The 19448-nt window shown below is 39.9% G+C and overlaps 1 protein-coding gene across 5 annotated transcripts in view; it reads right to left on the bottom strand.

The window, feature by feature from the left end:
• The window catches only part of LOC112842667 (protein NLRC3), a 77185-nt gene that overhangs the window by 26171 nt on the left and 31566 nt on the right, over positions 1-19448 (bottom strand). The gene's annotated exons all lie outside the window — the stretch shown is intronic.

The following is a 19448-nucleotide window of genomic DNA, read 5'->3' as shown; positions in this document are numbered from 1 at the left end:
AAAAAAGAGATAGCCCTACAAAGGCTTTAAGAGGTAATCAGGAAACACAGCTGTCACTGCATCTGTAATCACATGAGCAGATCTTCACACAGAGTTTCATGAGCCTCTACTGAAAATATCGCTTAATTGAGTTAAAGTGCAGCCAGCAGCCTTTAATCTTAATGTCTGAATGAGGTACAAAGATCTTATCTTATTAGATGTAAGTTCACTGTACAACCACTGTTTATCCATTTCTAATAATGAGAGTGTTGAAGTCAGAGAGCCTTCTAGAAATGTACATTTGCACATATCAGGAAAAGGTTAAAGCATTGTTGGATGTTGTTGGTTTAATTTCCATCAGCTTAAAATCAGCTTTTGTGCATCAAATAGCAGAAAGAAGAGGAACTAAATGCAGACCAATCATGCTTCATGTCCAGAGGCCCATTTTGAGCAGGAACACTCTCTAAGTTAGTGAGGCTGAACAAAAAAGACAAAATGCTTCAGGAAAAAGACTGTTAGTGTGACTGAGATTAGCTGTGTTGTGGTCAATAAAGTGCGAAGAGATTGACCCAAGTGTTATGCAGACCCGGTTGACAAAGCTTTGAAAAAACAGCTGAATCAAACCTGAGGCTGTATTACTGCTGGAGCAGTAGAACTACAGCAGAATACCCCATAAAACAACAAAACTCCAAGTTATTCTCCTTTGTTTCAGTGAAAATAATTACACCTCCAGTCCCTGACATGTCTGAAGAAAAACAAGTGCAGCTTTGACAGTACGCCTCAGGTTGTCCATATTATGAAATGCTGCTGTAGTAAATCAGAGAAACCTGCAGCACAGCGCTTTTGGTGTCACCTGAATGATTATAGAAGAAAAGCACTGGCAGCTCACAAGCGGTACTTTATCCCATTATTAGAAAAACATAAATGTTTTTTTAATTCACAGAAAGTGTCCTGTTTTTTTTTTCTTGTGGATCCACTGTAAAAAACAACAGTAAATTCTATAGTAAACAGTGAACAACCTTTCTGATTTTAATGGAAACCTAAAGACAGAAACATCTGTCTTTTAATGCTCCACCTGTTACTCTGCTGTGGTGTGACAGTTCATGAATGATGTGTTGGTCAGTAGGAAGGCTGTAATACTAAAGAAAAAAAAAGATCAAAGTTCAACATTTTTACCCTTGTTCTTTGCGGTCTCCTTATTTTCCAAAGCTGTCCAGGTGGCCTGATTGGACCCTTAGGCAGGCTGGTTCTGGCCCATGTTTGGCACCCATGCTCTCTTTTCTCTTTCTGAGTCTGTGTATACAGATTTTATTGAGTTAAATTAGCCTTAAAAGGGTGATTTATGGGTATGATATCATCCACAAGAGTGAACTTGCAAAGTTCAGCTTACTAAATCATTTTCTCTTTGCTACAAATGTGTAAAAATATTTGTAACATCATACAGGAGCATTGTGGGTGACCCAAGGGACCTGGGCCCAACCACCTCAAGAAAAGACCAATCATAACTAGCCTACAGACATCTTTTCTTAGGTTTCAATTATCACAATAAATATTTAAATAAAAAAATTACAGTGAGGTTGGAGTTAGATAAATAAATAGAGGGCGAGAATTACCGATACCAGTACTTGTAACTTACACAGGCTTCTTACGTAGAGGAGAGCAGAGTGTCATGATTTATGAATCATTATCGCTGTGTTAAATTTGAATTTCAGTGACCACTAAATGACTGAGATTTTTTATTTCCCCTGTTCAATATAAATTTCCGAATTATGGAAGTAATAAAGGCTGTCTTATCTTATCTTATCTTATCTTAATGCGTTAACACAACAAAACAGCTCTAACAGTTTTTCATGTGTTTTGTTTTCATGTGTACTGTAAATGACTTTAAAGCACTTTGGTTTGAATACTGAAGAATAGAACAGCTCATCACCCCTCCAACAGAACACAGAATTTACCAATTATAGATTTTTTTGATCTGTGGAATCAGCTCCCTAATATTCTGGACTGACTCTCGGTTTAAAAAAGTCTAGTCTGTGATGAATACCCAGCAGGCAGTGGATCCCTTGGGTTAGGAGATTTGGCAGTTCTAACTCCCTCTATTCTCTGGATGCCTACCCTGCCTACTCTGATATAAACCCAACCCTGCGTAGCCTTGAAAGCCCAGTATTCTACCACAAACATCAGTTGCGGCAGCTCCCCTCTAAATCAGTGTTCTTGGAATATGACTGGGCTTAATATAGTGCTTTAGAAAAGCACGCCATGAGGGTCTGTTATTTTTAGAAGGCTTGAGTAACCTGTAAAGTCATATATAAGGTGTAAACTAGTACTCAGATTTTTACCTTTACTGTTTTATAGAAGGTTAAAAAGGACCACAATTTAGAATTTTAAATGCAGGATATTTTATTAAAGCAATTTAGCAGGAGCAAAGCAAACAAATTCAAAGCAACAATCAAATCAAGCTTAAGTTCAATAAGGTCTATGGTCTAACATCTGTCTGCTCCCAGGTTGTCATGAACTGGCTGTGTGGAGGCAGGTGAGGACACAAACGCAAAACTCATGGAAACAGAACTGAACTCAAAACTCACTGCTTTATTGCAGGCTTAACAATGATACAGACCTATACTGGGAATGTTAAACTGAGGACCGAGGAAACACAGGGAAAATCATACAGCTTCAGGGATGAGACATTGCCAACACAACACAGAACTGAGGGGGACGCGGACATAAATACACAGAGGGTTAACGAGGGAAGTGGGAGCACACGGGGAACACAGGTGACACTGATAATCATAACAAGACACTGCAGGAGTAACACAACACTGACTCATACTGACGGGAAACTGTCAAAATAAAACAGGAAGCACAGAGACGGAGACCAGAGGGGGAGAGAGAGAACAGACATAGCGGGCTGGGGAAAACATGAAATAACACACAAGGAAGAGAAACAAGGACTCACAGATACACAGAGGGGGGCACACAGGGGGTAAAGTCACGAGGGGAAAACTAATAAGCAACGTCTTAACAGAACAACCTAGGGACCTTAACAATACAAGGAACACAAAATACCGGGTAGAAGTCCCAGGACCATGACACCGGTGTTGCCAGCTAAATCTAGGCATCACATCACTTCACTTTCCCACGCTGTCAAGCTGTTTGTGACATCACTGGTCTAGACCAATCATCTTTCTCCCAGTCTTCTTTAAGCCATTTAACATTCATGTCGCATACTTTAAATTTGACTGTCATTCTCCCTTGCAGATGCTTTCGTGCAACCCACCTCCTCTCCATCGCCGTCTTTTTCTTGTCACTAAGGCTCTATTCCAGCTACCATCTCCTTATCTTCACTACCAAGTCTAGACTCCGGGGGGGTTGGGGCTCTACTTGCTATCACAGCTGGGGTTTGGTTGAACTGAAACGGGCCATCAGAGTCTAAGCACCAAATACCTCTGTCTTAATCTGTACATCAATAAAGCATGTCATTTTCTTTCTAATGATCTCTCCTTATTAAAACAATAATGTTCACATAATCAATTCATATGAATTAAACTTATCTAATTAACCTACTCTGAGCTAATGGTGATTATGTTCTGATCTTTGAGAGGGGAAATCGAGAACAGAATGGGAACATCCGAACCAGAAGATGCACTTATGTCTTTGATCTGTGTTGATAATAATAATCCAACAAGAAAAGCAGAATTCCTTGGAAATTCAGTTCCACAGGAATACAGTGGAAATTATTGGTAGTTTTAATGTGACAGGAAAACAAGTGAATGAAAATCAAAAATGAAAATGCAAAAATGAGCAGAGACACAGCCGGAAAATCCAAAATTAATTAGTTGGCCCAGAACGTTTAGACATCGGTTGCTCAGGGATGGATCTTCAGATGATGTCATCTGCGCATCGCAAAAACAGACAACCCCAAATGATCCTAGGTGCTCTTCTTTATACTCATTGCATGTTGTTCTTGCAACACACAACTTTACTCTTTCTGTGTAGAAACAGCAGAGGCAACAAGACATTGCTGGGGAGATTAAACCAGACACTCCATGACATTAATATACATCCATTAAATTTTCCTGTAATATACACTACAGACCAATTCAGATCCCAAACAAACGTCAACACCAGTATTCCCAGTATGGTCACAATGGTGTAAAATGCCCTCTTCTTTGATTGATCAACCCTGTCCCTGTTCCTGCTGTCTTCTCCAGGGCCTGGATGAATTACGACACGGAGAACAGAAAGGCTGCAGAAGGAGGAGACGGTTAAAGAAAATGTCAAGAGGCAAAAATTCAAAATGGCGATGATCCTATCGTCTATCATTGCAAAACTTGTTACTGCAAAGCAAAGCAGCCAAATGCAGCCTATACTGATCTTTCTGATTCTGACACCTCTTTCTCTCCTTAAACTCCGATAAGTGATGGGATCAACAGCAGCCATGTAGTGCTCCACACAAGTCAGCATGTAAAAGAAAATCAGTCCAAAAAGCCGACAGAAAGCCGACAGAGTAAAGATAGAACCCCCAGGATAACATGTTTAAATTATTCATGACGATACCACAATAAGTGAAGATCCACGCTAAGACAGCAAACAGGTCCATGATGACGATGTTGTAGGTGAAGCAGTCAGAGTGACTCAGTACGTCCATGAAGGTGGAGCCTTTTTTCCTCCATTCTTGCAGACCATGTTGGAGGATGAGGATGCAGACAGGGAGGACAAGGAAGATGGCGGTGATGCAAAATGCACAATTGATGTAGGAGCTCGGTTTAGAGATGAGACAGTACATGCATAAAGAAAGGGAGGTGTTCATGGAGGAAAGGTGCAGATCGAAAGAGGAGTTAGTGAAGAACGATGAGTTTGGTGACATCTGGAAAAAAATAATTTAAGAAATCAGACACTTATGTTTCTGAAAGATTTGACTACTTTAATACAGATTTTAAAAATCCAAAAGAGAGATTTATTTATCAACTTATATATATTTCAATTCCATTTCATGTATGATTTTTTTTTCTTCATAAAAAGTAGAGTACCAACTGTCCAACCCAAACTGTGACAATGACAAACTGGGAAATACAGTTCAGCAATGGAAATTATTTTGACATAAACATGCGTCACATAGACATACACTTATTCACGTATGTCATGCATTTCTTTATTGACTACCACACACTGTACAAAATGCACTATGTGCCTCAGTGTGTTTGATCCACCTGCTGCTGTTTTTTTGTCCTTTCATTAGGACAATAAGTGTAAAGCATTTAAATGATTTGCAGAGTTTTGTATATTCAAATAAACCAGAGGCATCATCTGTCACTGTCTCACCTCTGCTCTGATCTTAGTTTTGCATTACATGTTTCCTTAGTGGCAGGAAATATGTAAAGCTGCTTCTCTGTTAAGCACTTCAAAATCTCCCTCAAGAATTATTTGTATGTTTTTTATTTTCTTTCACAATATGCTGTTGAAAATACGCTGACTTAGAGGTTCAACACATTAAAAATTTGTGTTTCCTCTACTGATGACCTTCTTTGTTTCTTCCTAAATTTATTTAATCAATAACTGCAGTATATTACCACATGAAGCCCAGCAGGAAGATGAGAAGGTATCTACAAATGTTTGATATATCAACTGTCTATCCCCAGTGTTCAAAGTGCTTTTTTTCATGTATAGTCTCAAAACCCTTATGATATTATAATTCTGAAAATATAAAACAACTTTGACATAGTTAATCAGAAAACTGCAAAATTTAAAAATAATAATAATAATAATAATAAATATTGTTTTTGTATGTCATTTAATTTTATTAACTCAAAAGGAACACCAACCTTATGAGTCCTCTCTTCTCTTCTTCTGTTGACTTCCGTTCATGTGATTATTTGCTCAAAACATATTAGAGCTGCACTCCACCCCACTTTGTCTCTCCAAGTATAATTCAAATATAGTTTATTTGCGTTCAAATAAAACCATGTGACAATGATGAATTAACAAATGAATTAACTGATCAATATACTATTACTTGTCTGCACAGCTGTTTCATATGTAATCTGTGTAGTGTTGCCAAGCTAGCCTGAGTATCATAGCACAAATACCTATTCGTACTGCACATACAGAACTTTATGTTTATCTGTAATACTACAGTGAGTAATATTCTACATACATTTGATTTAATAATGTATCAGCACATACGGTGCTCTTGTGTATTAAGATGAACACTGCAAAACATTCAAATTCAAACAGCTTCATCATCTGTGTGGTTTGTGAGTGTTGATGTGTGTAGTTTTGCTTTTCTAAATCACACCTGTGACTGCAAACAAAAACATGTTCGATAAGGACGGTACACAAATGTAAGGTTATATTAATATCCTTTTCAAGACTCTTCAAACTTTGCTTCATACAATAACTTTACTTAAGCATTCCACTTATTAATTTTGATGTTGATCCGTTACAAAAAAGTGATCATTTCGAGGACTGGAGTAGACCTGGTGTAGAACTGAATGTTAATACCTAACGAGAGGTATTAACATAATGAAAACAGCAGTTTTCAGATCTTGCCACAGATTTTCTTTTTCCTAATGAAGTCAGCAGTGGGTGGGTGAAAGCCGTTCATCAGAGCATAGCTTAACTGCTGCTGATGTGGGCTGGCCTTCTCTGCACGCTCTTCAAGGCCGCTATGTTTTCTGCCAGCATTTGACATTTTCCAACAATACAGTGCGTTACTATAACCAACAAGCAGCCAGTAAAACCAGTTTCTTTCACACATAATCAGTAAAACAGAAAAGTAGCAGCTAAAGGGTTAAGTCTGCAAGGCCCGCCCACACTCATGTAAACCTACAGTCTCCCCTCCTCTGGTCTCCGTCATCCTTCTGCTCCTGCAAAAACAAGCAAACAAACAAACAAACAAACAAAAAAACCCCACATACATCCACCTCATGAAAGAATAAAGTTACGTTGAAACCAAGCACACCATTGCTTTTCTTGTGACATTACCAATAAGTTTGATGTGTCACATGACCCTCTTCCTATTGAAAAAAAGAAGTTGTATCCAAGACGGCCGACTTCTAAATGGCCACCATGGTCACCACCCATCTTGAGGAGTTTGCCCCCTCACATAAATTAATGTGCCACAAACAGGACTTTAATATCACCAACCATTCCCATTTTATTACAGCGTATCCATATAAATGGCCCACCCTGTATATTTATTCCAGCTCTCGTAGGGCAAAGGAATGACTCAGACTTGAAATGTTCTTTTATTTGATACACAATATGAAGTTCACAGTTTTCTTACAAATAAAACTATAATGACAAACATGAACAGCTGTGCTTATTTCTGAGACATGATTTTTTTGAATGTGTTCATATTTAGACAGTGTGCATCTATATGCTGTAACTGTAATGGTGAACCTGAGGTGATGGTCAACAGAAGGCAAATATACATAAATATAAAACAATATTGAAGTAATGTCTTTACCCTCTGCAGCGTGTGGACGCTGTGCACACAATCACCTTATCCACTGTGGTAAACGTGCACCGCTAGCTCACGTGACTGACTGTCTCCATGGTTGCTGTCATGGTCCTGGGTCGGTTCGACCCAGCTTTTGGAGTTATGTTTTGGTTTTGAATGATGGATTTTTCCTGTATACTGGTGGTGGTGATGATTATGATGGTGATAGATTATTATTTGTGTTCTCATGTTTTGTGTGGGTTTAGTTCCACGTGTCATTTCCTGTCTGTCTCTCAGTGTCGAGTCTGCGTCTTTGTGTTGTGTTCTCGTTTCCTGTTTTATTGTGAAGGTCTGCGTCTCATGTGAGTGTGTTCAGTTTTACCCCTGTCTCGTCTTGTTGATTACTCCCAGCTGTGTCCCCCACCTGTGTGAAATCTCCTTGTGTTTCTCTGTGTGTATTTAAGTCGTGTCTTCTGTGTTTGTAGTTGCTGGTCTGTCTGTGTATCCACCCTGCTTCATCTGTGTGTTCTCCCTGCATTTGTCTTCATGTACCATCGTCTCCCTTCCTTCATGTTCAGGTTTGTGTTCTTGTTCAGGCTCAGTAGTTTAGTTCTCCGTTTACCATTTGTCCATCTATACTTTTGTGTTTAATAAACCACCCTCACACCTTCACTACTGCCTGCGATTGGATCCTCCTTTATTATTTCCACACGGCTCATCTCACTCGCCGTGACAGTTACATCATGACATACATGTAAACAGCTTCCAAAGATACCGCCATAGCTCTCTGCAGCTGTAACACTTTCACGCTTTGCAAATCATTTCACGTTTTTGATAGTTATGAAGACAGACTATGTTTTTAAGGTCATGCTAGGCTGTTGCTGTGGACTAGGGTGGATCCTGTTTTTAGCGGTCCACCGTAGGAAGGCTGCGTTCCATTTAGAAGTAGCGACAGTCTGCCGTAACTCGAACTCAAACCCCGCTTTGTTCTGTAATTAAAGGCCTTTTATAGCCGTTCATGACACACGCACACACACATAAAACACTTTTCCTCACCATGAGAATGCAACTTTACTAAAACATTTAAAGTATCTGATAGAGGATAGAAAAATGAAGCAACCAGAGATTTAATGATGAAGACTGTTGCTGTTTAATTTTTTACATTACTTACTGTTACTGTGTTATGTCATGAATAAGGTTCACCTGCTTGGGGTTTGATGGATCAGCTGGACAATACAGTCAAAGACAGACTTCACCCATCATATGAAAGAATCCTAGTTGGATTTTTGTTTTCACTCATATTTTTGAACCAAATATTGAAAAATAACTAAATGTTGCCAAGAAAGGATCAACACTTAAAGCATTTTGTACATAGAGTGAGTTTGTGTTCTTTCTGGGCCTGTAGTCTGAAGAAAACTGGGTTTTTGCCCTGAAGTCAAGTTTCTCAGTTCTGAAACTATACATATGCCTTCATGGGGTTGATGGAGTCATCTCCCTGCATCATCAGGATCCAGTTATCTGTCTGTTATTACTGATACATGCTGCAGTAAAGCACACAGACACAGAGGTGATGTGCTGTGTATCAGGGTTTTAGGAACCAGCTGAGTTTTAAGTGTTTTGTGTGAAGGCCTGGCTGTCTTACAAAATTTAAACACACATCTTTAGGAGAAATATCAACAATAATGATAATCATGAAGTCCAAAATGTATTTTTTAAACTAAAAAACCTGAAAAAAACCCCTCATGCATCTGTCTGTGTTTATTTCCTGTGAATGTGAACTTGAAGATGTTAAACTGTCTGCCCTTTGGATTATTGTGGTTAATAAATTGTAACAAGGAACAGGAACTATGACTAAGAAAAGCAGGACTTTAAAGCTACCGGCAGTGTTTCTATCTTTTATTGCAAAGCAGTGAAACACCAAGGCTTTAATGAAAGGTAGATTAAAGTGGGTTAGGGTTTGATTAAAGGGTCCATGTGGTGTATTGTTCTTCACAGCTGGATTCTCAGTCTGATTCTTTAGCTGCTGTTTGTTGCTGCAGCACATGTTCTAACAGACAAGCTTTAATTTTTGTTTTTCAACCAAAAAGTCCGAAGACAGCACACAAACCTTAAAATGTCTTGGTAACAAGTATCTTCTCTGAAATGAGCTGCATGCTGGCTGGATGTCCTCACTCACAGTGTGAGATCTCTGCAGGCTCCCACAGATGCAGCAGAATCTGGATGTTCCTCAGTCACTGCTGTGAGTGTTATTACTGTGGTCCATGTGTATGAGAACAATAATGAACATGAAATAAAACAGCACTGAAGAACTGAAAACTGCATCTCTTAGATTTATTGTTAAGTTTGTAGATAATTTTTAATTTGTCTTCAGCTGAATGTACAGATCAATACCAGCCTAATTACTGATAATTAGATCAATAATATCTGGAGGAGACTCAGTGGAGATGTGAGGTAGGCCACGTGGTTCAATCCTAACGTTAATGTATATAGACTATGTTATGGTGAGGTGCCAGATTCAGTGACCATGTGACCCAGTAACAAACAGCCCCATCAGTAACACTGACTCAGCACCAACAGGCTGAACAGGTGTGCACAATAAAGTGGCAAATAAAGCACATTTCATTCATAATATTATCAATCCAAGCCCATTATGTCACAATCAATTTTTTCTAGACTTTGCGAAATTGCAGAAAAAACCTAATACAAACCGAGTCTGTGCAGTAAGGCGGAGGTCTGTTAATTGGTGCTGATTCTCGAGTTTGGGTTGGGTGTTGATATTGGAGAGCAAAATGAAAGATGCACAAGAAGAGGTCAAAGCCATCAGGTGCTCGGTTTAGAAAAAAGACAATAGAAGAGGAGGAGAAACAAGCAAAAGATGACGGTAAGCAGAGGTGTGATTGGATAATGGCAGGTATTGTGTATGATGTGTATCCTGAAACAAGATCACATTCATTAGTAGGGATAGTGATAAACTTATGTTTATGTTTAAACTTATATTATGTTTACTTATGTTACGTTTGTTAGCCACTTGGCGCCTGATAGTAAACAGTAGACAGACAGTAGACACTGAAGTAATATTATATAATATAATGATAATTAGCTATTATTGTATTTATTACATTAGGAGCGGTTATATCACAATGTTTGGATATATCACATTGTTTGGAAGTCATGCATTACTCAGTAATTACAGTAAGATAACTTTCCTAGGTAATACAGCCTAATAGTGTAAGAAACAGCCATTATAATTCATCATACGCTGAGAATAGGAGACAAATCAACAACACATATAATTCTGAGTATTTGATAAACTGGGCAAAATGATATGTTTGTTTTAATTAATTGCATGTTTCAGAGTTTTGTACTGGGTTTCTATTCAGGAGCACTTCTGAAATATTTTGGAGCACCCTCTGCTACTTCCCATGATGAGGGGCCGTCCACCTCCTCAGCCACATCTGTGTGCCCACAAATGTCTCATCCCGAGGATGGAGACCCAATTACGGGATCCCTTTCCAGACGCCTTAACGCCCACTCACATCCTGGGCCTTTTGACCTCAGGAAATCACATGATAGTGTGGGGCTAGGTTCACAATGAGTTCACCCGAAACTTGGCTGATTGCGACCTATACCCGTTTTTACATCTTGACTCGTGTGATTAAGTAGAGGATGAATAGGGGGTCCATGTCCCCTTTTGGGGGACCCTCCCATAGGACTTAAATCTGGGACTCTCCACCAAGTGACCTTAGAGCTGAAGAAGAGAGATGAGATGAGAGGTGAAACGTCTTTAAGCAACTTAAAGAAGTCCAGATGCTTTTCTTTCCAATCTCCATAGACTAAACACACAGAACATGGAACACAAGACTTTCACAATAAAACAGGAAACAATGGAACACAAGACTGACACATGAGCTTGACACAGGAGTGGAAGAACGCCAGACAAGAGGGAGCGAGGGAACACAAGAGAGAAACACAGTGGACTGGGAAACATGGATAAATATGATAGACAGGGAGAACATGGAACGAAACACAAGGAAAGGAAACCAGATACAACGACACACACAACCCACGTAAACTCAGATTCACAGAGAGCGACACAGAGGACAAAGACACAAAGTGAACCTAAATCAAGGAACTAAAAGGGAATGAGGGGTGTGCGATATGATGAAATATATCGGATGACGCAAGGAAAACATCTGTTGTTTCATATTATACGCTATCATTTGTTTAGTGGTGTCGCAAAATACACTGTTTAAAGCAATATTTTTTCAATGTTTGGATGGTCACATTGTGGATGCAGGCACAGAGAGTACCAGCCGAAAGAGTAAGCCGAGAGTTTGGGGATGAGAAGCAAAAAATGTTGTCAGGTGCTCAAAATAAATCTTAGACTCAAATGTTAGAACAGGATTTTCCTCGCAGCATGCCATCTCATAAATACTCACAAAGAAAACTTATATTTATATGTGTATAGTTTCATGCATCGATCAAAACACTTGACACAATGCACAGCTGAAAACACTTCACACAAGTTGAGTTGCCTGAGATTCACAGAATTTATAGAAAATGTATAATATATATCGTTATATATGCATAATATATATCGTTATATACAGTGTTGGGAAGGTTACTTTTAAAATGTATTCCATTACAGAATACTGAATACATGCCCCAAAATGTATTCTGTAACGTATTCCGTTACGTTACTCAATGAGAGTAACGTATTCTGAATACTTTGGATTACTTAATATATTATCATGCTGTTTACAACTACGTGAATGTACTATTGCTGTGATTTATTACTGTTACTGAAGGTCCGCGGCTCCGAACAGTAGTAAAGGGACCTCTGGCTAATACGGTGGGTTCCGTGTCGGGCTGGTAGCCGAAAACTAGCTTTACTTTGTTGTCTGGGTCAACTTTGCTTGCGGGAGACAGAGAGAGGCGTTGAAAGGCTGCTACAACGGAACTTATTTTTTCCGGAGGAAAACACGAACACAGTGTACAGTTGAGTCTTAATAGCTTACTTACAAATGGGCTCGTCAGGCACTCTTCATGGCTGCTGTGGTTATTATTATATTTACATGCTTCCAGCTCCCGTTTTTGCTCCGTGACAGCTCGGACTTTTCCTTTTTCTCCCTCCCTCGCTCACAGACACATAACGGGTATGGCAGTCCATTCTCCCTGCAGCACGGACTACACTGCCCATGAGGCTACATTCTTTAGGGCCATGCCTGTAGCATTCTGCCTATTAGCTTAGCACAACAACAACAACAAAAAAGCGCTCTCTCACCCAGGAAACACGCAGAGAGAGAGCGTCACCCTGTAACCATGGCAACCTGGAACAACAGAACATAGCTGTCAAACAAACCCAAACAGTCCTGACCCGCGACAATATGAAACAGGGAAGTACCGCCGTGTATTCCATTTATTTCAACAAAGTAACTGTATTCTGAATACCACCTTTTTAAACGGTAACTGTAACGGAATACAGTTACTCATATTTTGTATTCTGAATACGTAACGGCGGTACATGTATTCCGTTACTCCCCAACACTGGTTATATATGTATAATATATATCGTTGTCGGGATGAGAAATGTCTCATATCGGGATATGAGAATTTGGTCATATCGCACAGCCCTATAGGGAATATAAGAAACTCGCCCCTGAGGTACCGAGCATCTGCAGTAAGAGAGGCTTTGATTGCGAGAGACCACACCAAAGACTCAGTCATAAAGACTGGGGCCCAGTCTTTGTCTGAGGAGGTGGGATCATATCGAATCAGCATTTGTACAGTGGTATGGTATGACATCCTGAATCAAACCCAGCATATGAGCATATCAGTCTCCCAGCATGCATATGGATGTTGTGGTCAGTTTCCAACTACAAGGTAGCAGGCTTTGAATCTGCACAAGTGTCAGCCAAGGATATGTGAGGACATGAACAGAGGCTGTTCTGAAACAGAAAAGACTGAGATCTACGAGGCGGCACTTCTCTTACGAATAATTTGATTAGCCATTGAATGATGCCCTAAAGGAGATGGAGGTGACCTTTGTAATGTTGTTGTTGATGCTGCAGTGTCTTCCATCCAAGACAGATTCACCACATTGGAAATTTTGGGAGAGACATTTGGAGTACTGACACATTCTCTCAAATGATGACCTCACTGAACAGTGTAAGGCTCTCAGCAATACTTTGCTTTTTCAGTACCAATCAGAGCTTGCCAGAGAGCTTGCACAGACAAGTAACAATTTGCCTGATTTACCATCAAAATCTATGAGCTCTCTTGAGTTGCTGAACTTTGTGCATGACAGTGAACTTTCAGAAATACACCTGTAACTGTGGCTTCAGCAGAGGAGCTTTTCAAAGCTGAAACTGAGACATATTTGAGGTCCACTCTGTCTCAGGAACGCCTCACTGCCATCATCAGCATCAATCATGCAATTGCTGACCAGATTTCATATGATGACATTATTTATGACTTTGCATCAAAGAAGGTAAGAAAGGTCCTGATTTAGAGGGGGTGGTCGCCCAGGGCACCAAACAAGCTAGGACACTCGCTGGAGTGTAGCCGCTGTAGAAAACAAGACAGTGTTATGTTTGACCCACAATCAATAAAGGTAAGGATCAATTCAAATAATAAATAATGAAGAGAAGCCAATATGGGAGAAATATGTCTCTTTTTCTAGTCCCTATCAGGACTCTTGCTGCAGCATTTTGGATTAATTGAATGCTTTTCAGGGAGTTTTTAGGACATCCTGATAATAATGAATTACAGTAGTCCAGCCTGGAAGTAATAAATGCATGAACTAGTTTTTCAGCGTCACTCTGAGACCGGACATTTCTAATTTTAGAGATGTTGCACAAATGGAAGAAAGCAGTCTTACATATTTGTTTAACATATGGCATATGTGGCATTGAAACTGAACATTTAGTTTCCTGAAAACCCTCTGCTGTCTGATCATTTCCCGATAACATTTACAATAATTGATTACACAGCAGTGGAGAGTAGACTTTATCACAGTAGATGTCTTTCTGAAAGGGCTGTAACTAAGTTTAAGAATATAATCCACCCACTGTTATCATCTTCAATGCCCTGTACCAACATAGAGCAGAGCAGCTATCTGAACGCTACTCCAACAGAGGTCGATTATCTTGTTAATAATTTTACCTCCTCACTACGTACGACTCTGGATACTGTAGCTCCTGTGAAAACTAAGGTCTCAAATCAGAAGTCCCTGACTCCGTGGTATAATTCTCAAACACGTAGCCTAAAGCAGATAACTCGTAAGCTGGAGAGGAAATGGCGTGTTACAAATTTAGAGGATCATCATTTAGCCTGGAGAAATAGATTGTTGCTTACAAGAAAGCCCTCTGCAAAGACAGAACATCTTACTATTCGTCACCGATTGAAGAAAATAAGAACAACCCCAGGTTTCTCTGCAGCACTGTAGCCAGGCTGACAAGCTGGTACAGCTTTAGTTGTGTACTGCACATACTGCAAGGTAGGTCTGGGGACGCGTACGTGCTTGACCATGTATCTCACAGCAGAAAACTCATTCTCAATACTCATGTACATTCACTCCTCACTTCAATCTGACAACTCATCAAAGCAGTTTGTACTTTTGTCACTCACAGCTCCAGATTGCTCACTTTCCTGAATACTATCCAGCACTGCATTAATCTTTACAATCAAATTACTTCCACATTTTTTAAAGTATGTACGAAAGAGTGAATACAGTAACTCGCTGTCAGAGGTTTACTTGCAACAAATATAAATACATATTTTCAGTCTTGTGTCACAGCTGCTCATCCAAATTTCCCTTTCAAGTATCCCAGGGACTACTGGAAACAGATCTGGTGACTGAGCAGGTCATTGGAGTACAGTGTTGTCTATTATTGGTGAGTCAGTGCAAAATGTAGCCTTAGTTTCCTGTTGTAGCCGAGCGACATGGCCCCCAGTGTTGTCTTCTGTTGGTGCCCATTTGCTTAAAGGTCAAATGTGCTGTGCTTTCATAGATGGTCTTCTGTGTGGTTGTTATTTGTAATGAGTGGTTGTTTGAGTTACTGTTGGCTTTCTATCAGCTCAAAGTAGTCTGGCCATTCTCCTCAAACATCAACACATTTTCAACCAGGAAACTGCTACTCACTGGATATTTTGCCATTTCAGGCCTTTCCTTGTAAACCCTGGGGATGGTTGTTTAGGAAAATCCCAGTACAACAATGTACTTACACGAGCCCGTCTGACATCATGTGAGAAGCCAATCTCAGGTTAGTAATTCATATAGGCATGTAGACATGGTCAAGACAGCCTATTGAAGTTCAAACAGAGCGTCAGGTAGAAAGGTGAGTGGCATGGTTGTTTGTCTGAGTGTTTCAGAAACTGCTGATCTACGTTCCCACTCTGTCACAGTCCCTGTTTTGTGTTTTGGGGGATGTTTTCAGTTTTCTTTAGCTTGTATTTTTGATCATTTTTGTTTGCCCACCTGTAGCAACGTGTGGTTTGCAATCTCAGTCTAGGAATATGCTCTAGATGTGCAAAGGTCTGCATGGGCTAGCAACTAGCGGTGAATTCACTGTGTTCTCCAATAGTCCAGAACGCAGCACCTTCATCCTGTATTTGTTCTTATTGCTCCCACTGCAGACACATTTGGACGATGGGTGGACTGAACATTGTCTCATGGTTTGTAGTGATCCATTTTGGTTCACTTGTAGTTCACTTGGGTTTTTCTCTCATTTCAAACTCATCAACTGTTTCAGATCAGAGTAAACAAACTATGTTTTCTGATTTCATACTTTCGTACTCGTGTAGTATCTTTTTGTTTTCAGTCAGGTTTATCAATCTCTGTTTTTTCCTGCTTTCCTTGTGTTTCTGTTTCTGGTTCAGTCTCATTTCTGTGTTTGTTTACTTTTCTGTCTTCTCAGTCAGTCATGTGTTCATGTTTGTTTATCTCCTGTCACTGTGTCACATGTCCTAGTCCAGGGGCCCGTTCTTCGTACCTCGCTAAGTAAGTTAGCCGGATTTGAATGTTGACGATTTCGCGTGATCTTGGATCGTTCGGTTCTCCGAAGCTCATCTGGGACTTGCTGTCATAGCAACAGATCCGTAAGCGTAAACCTGCTCGGGAGCAGGTTTACTTTATGTAAACAGGATTAGATCGCGGCCTCTCAGGTATGTCCGCTGCAGTTATATGAAAGCAAGAGCGATATTTCGCCACTGTTTTACCATAAATAAATATTATCAATGTAACTAAAGATAATGCAGTATTTGATTCTTTTATTGATTTCATTTCATTTCCTGGTCCTCTTAAGATCCACAATCATTTCCTTGGTGTCTGTCACACTGAGCTGCAGATGATTCTGTGTGCACCACATTATATGACTCCATCTCTTTACCCTGACCGATGCAACTAACCATCACAGAGTCAGCAGGAAACTTCTGAAGATGGCAGGACTCTGTGCAGTGGCTGAAGTCTGTGGTGTAGAAAGTCAGTAGGAAAGGCGGTTCCTTGTGGTGCCCCTGTGTTGCTGATAGTTTTTAAAGTTTTTCTTTATCTAAATAACGCACTAGCATATCCTGTCCTTTTACCACGTCACTCTAGTTATACTGTCTGTAATGCATTTATTATCAGTTTAACGCTACCTTAACTCTAACTCTCTGCTTCTCTCTCAAACTTCTTTACTGTAATTTTAAAACTATCCATTAATCCTTTAGATATTTTTTACAGTTAGGTCCACATGTATTTGGACACTCACACAAGTTGTTGTTGTTTTTAAACTGTTTACTGAAACAAATTCCAATTATAGTTAAATAACAGACAACATCTGTAGACTCTCAGGTTTCAGGTACATTACAATACATACATTCAAACTGGATGAAGGTGTTATGATTCAATGAAATGTCGTGGTTTGTGATCACATGCTGGCTGTTTTGATGTGTGGCTCCTCCCACTGGTGTATGTGTGGTTTTTGAATCTCCTCCCTCCAGGCTGGGCGTGTGGGTGTGTCTGTGGCTGGTCATCAGCCTAGAGAGCTTATTGGCTGATCTAAACAAGCTCTTGAAGTCCAGATTGAATGATTGAATGGACAGCAGCCTCTTAACCTCCAGCTGACAGCGCCCTCCCTTGTCTCCTCTACACCCAACAAAGAGCCAGCTAGTTGTTTGTAGTTCTCAGCGTCTGTGTGAGAAAGTCTTTTCGTACAGTGTGCGCTGTTTGTAATTAAGATATCTTTGTGTTGAGCTAACAGCATTTTTGTAAATTCTTATTCATGCATATACACTGAGCACTGCAGCAGTTCATCAGGAGTGAGAAGCCCTTTTTCTCTTTTTTTGGTAGGAGCTTAGTTTAGAGAATTGTCTTGTTTGCTTTTACTTTCTGAAACGGAAGATTAGAAAAAATCCAAAACCTTTTTGTTTGTTATTTTGACATTGTTCATATCTGAAGAATATAAACTGCTGATTAGCCCCTTTAGTTAGTGTGTTGCTGGCCTGTCATGGGAGTCATGGGAGTGGGGATCGCTCCTGCATGTTAGGTCCCGGTTACCCCTAGGCCGGGTCGAGGGTCGAGGAGTTTCAGCCCCTTAAAATGTGCAACCCTGTTTTTGAAGGGAGAAAAGTAATTATTTTTTTAATACTCAAATTTCCCATTGATAGGGCCAATGTGAGTTTATCATTTTCCAGATTGAGTTGATTGGTTCAGCTGCCCGTCATGTGCGAAGGTAACTCTACTTGGATAAACTGCCCGAAATGCGTTGACAGAAACATTTCAGGGATTTTGAGTCATTCTGCGCTCTGAATTCCTTAATTGCGTTAAAATTTTTTAATCGCGTTAACCGTGATGGTGGATTAATTTGCGTTAACACGTTATTTTTGACAGCATTACTTTAAACACATCAATCATGTAATCTTTATCTATTTTGGGATTAGGAACTTCTGTATCATCATTTAATATCCACTAATGATATCCAACTCTTGCTTCTTAAAACCACCCTCTCTAGGATGTTTATTGTCGGTTGACTCAGCCAAGTCAGTCAGAAATGGCTCCACATAATCAAAGAATTTTATTTGGAATATTTTTTTAAATGAGGATTTGTTTTTAGTAATTCCTTCCTTGCTTCCCTTTCTTTCCATAGCAAATCATATTCTGTTTTATTTTTGATTGACATACTCTTAATTTGCGGCAATTTACTGGCCCCATAATAAAGTATTATATACAAGCTACATCTCAATCACTGATCCCGAGTTTCCTCTTCTTCATTTATGGCACCAACTCACTTACTTCGGACATCATGAGTAGGAACAGTATGTTGTTGCATGTCAATGCTGCTTTATTGATCGAGACTCACCAGCCTTTTTATTTGATAAACACTTCTACAAAATAGAAGTATGGGGCTGTATTGCTTCCCGTCTATTGTAATGAGGAACGTTAAGTTGCTAGCAAACAAAACAAAGGAGCTAACAGCGGTACTGCAGAGTCAGAGGGAATACGGAGACTGCACAGAGACCTGCTATCTTCAGAAGTTTTCTGATGACTCTTGTTGGTTTGATGCATCAGTGAGGGTGATGAGACGGAGAACCCGGCTGTGGTGGACTCCTTTGTCATGAGGTGTGAACAGAATCATCTGGAGATCAATGTGACAAAGATCGAGGAAATGATTGTGGACTTTAGGAGAACCAGGAAACCAGTGACCCCAGTTTCAATGCAGGGGGTCGATGTGAAAATAGTGAAGGACTATAAATATCTCAGAGCACACAGTGACAAGAAAATGAAGCTTATGCGTAATTTCAATAAGGAAGCTCTGTGGTCTCACATCTGTCTGATGTCACTCATGCTGTATGATTAGTGTGGTATCATACATAATTTTTATAACTTATACAAATCCCGTTTTTTAATTTGAAATCAGAAAAGTCACACTGAGGGTAAACACAAGCAGCTCTGCGCTAACGTAGCAAGGCACACTGGCTGCGATGACGTTATGTTCACCATACAGATGCCCGCGTTAACCTGACCAGCACAGGTTAACGTGGGCGTGTT

The sequence above is a fragment of the Oreochromis niloticus genome, linkage group LG3, assembly GCF_001858045.2.
Source record: "Oreochromis niloticus isolate F11D_XX linkage group LG3, O_niloticus_UMD_NMBU, whole genome shotgun sequence".
NCBI lineage: Eukaryota > Metazoa > Chordata > Actinopteri > Cichliformes > Cichlidae > Oreochromis > Oreochromis niloticus.
The sequence above is the reverse complement of the archived record's forward strand: the minus strand, read 5'-3'. Positions and strand labels throughout refer to the sequence as shown.